Source organism: Anabrus simplex, chromosome 1 (genome assembly GCF_040414725.1).
Source record: "Anabrus simplex isolate iqAnaSimp1 chromosome 1, ASM4041472v1, whole genome shotgun sequence".
NCBI lineage: Eukaryota > Metazoa > Arthropoda > Insecta > Orthoptera > Tettigoniidae > Anabrus > Anabrus simplex.
This window is the reverse complement of record NC_090265.1, coordinates 385,016,599-385,021,307: the sequence shown is the minus strand read 5'-3', so window position 1 is coordinate 385,021,307 and position 4,709 is coordinate 385,016,599.

Here is a 4,709-nt window from a genome sequence, read left to right as displayed (position 1 = left end):
CGAGCACAAAACTCATGCATACGACATGCCTTCCAACTGCGACATGACGCTCATGTTACACCATATTTCAAAACATTGGGATGGCTACGCATAAACGAACGAAGGAATTCTCACCTAATGGCACTTGTTTACCAAGTGCTCTCGACGAACACTTCTACATACCTGTCTTCTAATTTTCGTTTCACCGAGCTCGATAGCTGCAGTCGCTTATGTGCGGCCAGTATCCAGTATTCGGGAGGTAGTAGGTTCGAACCCCACTGTCGGCAGCCCTGAAAATTGTTTTCCGTGGTTTCCCATTTTCACACCAGGCAAATGCTGGGACTGTACCTTAATTAAGGCCACGGGCGCTTCCTTCCTACTTCTAGCCCTTTCCTGTCCCATCGTCGCCATAAGACCTAACTGTGTCGGTGCGATGTAAAGCAGCTAGCAAAAAAAAAAAAAAAAAAATCGTTTCCTTTCCTCATTGCATGAAATTAGTACCCGTTCTGGTTCCCTACTTGAAATGCCACTAAATCGAACGAATTCCTGCAATCATTCCTTTTTGGTTACTGCATTGAGACTCTGGAATACACTCCCAATGGACATTCGGCACGTTACTTCCTGTCAAAAATTCAAATCTGCCTGCCGAAAATTTCTCCTGGGAACATATAACTGAGTTGTGTGAGTCATTGTGTGTATGTTGTGTGAAATAACCATTATTATTATCATTATTATTATTCCTCTTTATATTATTATTGGTATTGTCACACTAATTGTCTACCGAGCTCGATAGCTGCAGTCGCTTAAGTGCGGCCAGTATCCAGTAATCGGGAGACAGTGGGTTCGAGCCCCACTGTCGGCAGCCCTGAAAATGGTTTCCGTGGTTTCCCATTTTCACACCAGGCAAATGCCGGGGCTGTACCTTAATTAAGGCCACGGCCGCTTCCTTCCAATTCCTAGGCCTTTCCTATCCCATCGTCGCCTTAAGACCTATCTGTGTCGGTGCGACGTAAAGCAAATAGCAAAAAAAAAAAAAAAAAAAAAAAAAAAAAAAAAAAAAAAAAAAAAAAGTTGCCGTACTGATTTGTAACTTGGTCTTAGAATTTTCTGCCCGCAGTATTAGTTCTTTTTAGAATTACTATGTCTTACTTTTAAGTTTAAATTTTTAAATTTTATTGTTTATAGTGGTTAAGACCTAAGTGTAAGAGAGGCCCAGAGCCCTAACTTCGCCACAAATGTAAATCAGGAATAAATAAATAAATAAATAAATAAATAAATAAATAAATAAATAAATAAATGGAATGGTTAAATGCGGCAATTATCCGTGCGCCGCCCCGTATGACATGGAATGTTGAATTGTTTATACTGCCCTCCAAATGCTCGCCTACCTTTGACGGGCTGAAACACATTATATTTGCATCCGATGGCTGACATTCTACCAGTGAGTTGCAGAAGGAGCAATAATAATAATAATAATAATAATAATAATAATAATAATAATAATAATAATAATAATAATAATAATAATAATAATCGTAGAGGCGTGCGGCTGTGAGCTTGCATCCGGGAGATAGTAGGTTCGAATCCCACTATCGGCAGCCCTGAAAATGGTTTTCCGTGGTTTCCCATTTTCACACCAGGCGAATGCTGGGGCTGTACCTTAATTAAGGCCACGGCCGCTTCCTTCCAACTCCTAGGCCTTTCCTATCCCATCGTCGCCATAAGACCTATCTGTGTCGGTGCGACGTAAAGCCCCTAGCAAAAAAAAAAAAAATAATAATAATTAGTTTCCACATGAAGTATTTCGTACGATTCTATTGTATGTCGGCCTGTTTACTTATTATTTGTATCATCCATTGAAGGTGTAATTCTCTATTATCTTTGCTGACGAGTGAAACAAATCCAGATACAAGCGGTAGCGGCGACTGAGAATTAGAAGGGGTGGGGGTGGGGTTAAAATGTACAGACAACAAAATGTACCTGGGTTTGTTGGATATAGCGGAAAGAGGGGAGAGGGGAGTATATACATCAAAACTTAAAGAAAAAACTACAAAATGGCAAGTACTTTTGTGCTCTCTGAGCGAATTTCGTCAGAGAGCTACAGATTGACAGTTTACCAACCGAAGTGCGATTATAATAGCTTTTTTGAGATTGTTTAAAACTATTTGCTTTACGTCGCCCCGATATAGATAGGTTTTATGGCGACGACGGGATAGGAAAGGCCTATGAATGGGAAGGTAGTGGCCATGGCCTTAATTAAGGTACAGCCCAAGCATTTGCCTGGTGTAAAAATGGTAAACCACGGAAAACCATCTTCAAGGCTGCCGATAGTGGGATTCGAACCCAATATCTCCTAGATGCAAGCTCACAGCTGCGCGCCCCTAACCGCACAGCCAGCTCGCCCGGATTTTTTCAGATTTTGATACAATGCTATACAATCAAACTTTCACCAAAGGAACAATATTACACGTATATTACAATAAAACAGAAGTACGGTGAGATTATACAATTACAAATCATTTACCGGGCGAGGGAATGAAGCGGCCGTGGCCTTAAGTTAGGTATCATCCCGGTATTTGCCACTTCCAGGATGGCTGAGGTGGGCATCGAACCCACCTCTACTCAGTTGACCTTTCGAGGCTGAGTGGACCCCGTTCCAGCCCTCGTACCACTTTCCAAATTTTGTGGCAGAGCCGGGAATCGAACCCGGACCTCCGGGGGTGGCAGTTAATCACACTAACCACTACACCACAGAGGCGGACACCCTTCTTCACAGTCTGCAAAGTCTCCACTACTTGCTGAGGCGCTATACAAATCGGTTGCGTAATAATTAAAGCAAATAAGGGAAAGAATTAGCTGATAAGACAGCAGGGATTGTAGAAATTGCTTTTTTAAATAATTCCTAGTTTCAGCCGGCTAGAATGGAATTAAAAAATGTTTTCTCCACACAGTCAATACTGGATATAAATCAAATCAGCAACGTTATCACCTTTCTGCTGTAGTTATATGATAGTCTCTTCCCTTGTAATAAACGAATGCTATTCGTACCGATCTCAGTTCGCACGTGTTTCACTTCCGACCGTACGAAGCCAGGAGCTGCGCCACTTCCGTCCCTTCCACCATTCATGAAATTGACCTCTCGGAGCCCGTCAACCATTCATCACACTCCAGAGTAATAAACAAGGGTAGAGTGCGTGTTGCTTTGGGAGAGAACAAGCAGCAGCCAGATTCTGGGAACTTCCGGTATAAGGCTGACAGGAAACACAGGATATCAGCCCTTTAAAGGAGGGAATTGCATTTCCTTCTCTAAGCGGCAGTGATAGCTGAAAAACTTCGCCGCTACTTCCCACCAAGGCCCCGTGGTTTGAATACTTGTCAGTGAGACTCACCAACGCCTTCATCCTTCAAATCTATAACTGAGTGAAAAATATCACCAAAAACCACCGACAATGAAAACACATCTATAAGAAGAGACCTATAACCTTTAATAAAGTACTGTAATGTATTTTCCTTGCAGAAAGCATTAATCTTTTCTGTAATATGTCTATACACACGCTATCCTTACTCAGATGTCAAGAAAAAAAACGAACACACACACACATTATATATATTTATAAATTCGTTGCGTTCACGAAATTATCAGAGTACTATAACACCTATAAAGATAAGAGATGTCTCATTCGATCCATCGTAGACTCAAGAAGTGTGTAAAAACAAAAAACGTTCGAAATGTTTGTTTATAAATCTAAAAAACAGAAAAGTAAGATATCTACAGTATATGCATCATATATGAACTCAGTGACTAATCATTGTATTTCCTACACCCCTTAAAGTAGGAAGTTAAATCCCTCAGGTTAAAATATTCTCCAGAAATCGTTTGCCGCATAAAATTGAAAATTTCTCAAAAAGACTGCTGCTCTTTTATGCCTTAGATGTTAAATAAGACAGGATTTTAAAATATTCCTCCTCTTAGGGGTAAAGATCCAAAAACAAACATGTTCATTCCTCCGAAAATGTCTAACTTACGAAGTTGAAGTTTCACATGATGGTTGCTCTTTAATGTCTCTGTTAATATTAAATAAGGAATGGTTTTAGGGGTTGAATGGGAGATAGACTTGATGACAAAATTGTTAGTTTATCACCGGGCGAGTTGGTCGTGAGATTAGGAGCGTACAGCTGCGAGCTCGCATCCGGGAGATAGTGAGTTCGAACCCCACTGCCGGCAGCCCTGAAGATGGTGTTCCGTGGTTTCCCATTTTCTCACCAGGCAAATGCTGGGACTGTATCTTAATTAAGACCACGGCCACTTCCTTCCAATTCCTAGACCTTTCCTGTTCACTCGTCGCCATAAGACCTGTCTGTGTCGGTGCCACGTAAAGCAACTAGCAAAACACTATTAGTTTATCCGAAGCCGTTTGACGTGCGAAGTTTAAAAAAATTCACATGGTGATCGTTTCTAAGGGGATTGAATGGGGGTTGGTTCCTAAAATAGAAATATTCATTCCTCCAAGACTATTTGACGTATGAATTTGAAATTTCATGTGATGGTTGCTCTTTTATGTCCCAGATGTTACTGTTATGAGACGAAAACAAATAATGAAACCGTTCGGCGTACAGAGATGAAAGTTCTCATGGTTGTTGCTCTTCTTTCTGTGGGTCTCAAACCTCTGTGATTAAAAAGGGGTTTTGCCAGCTCACCCATCGAGGGGAAAATTGAAGGAAAACTGTCT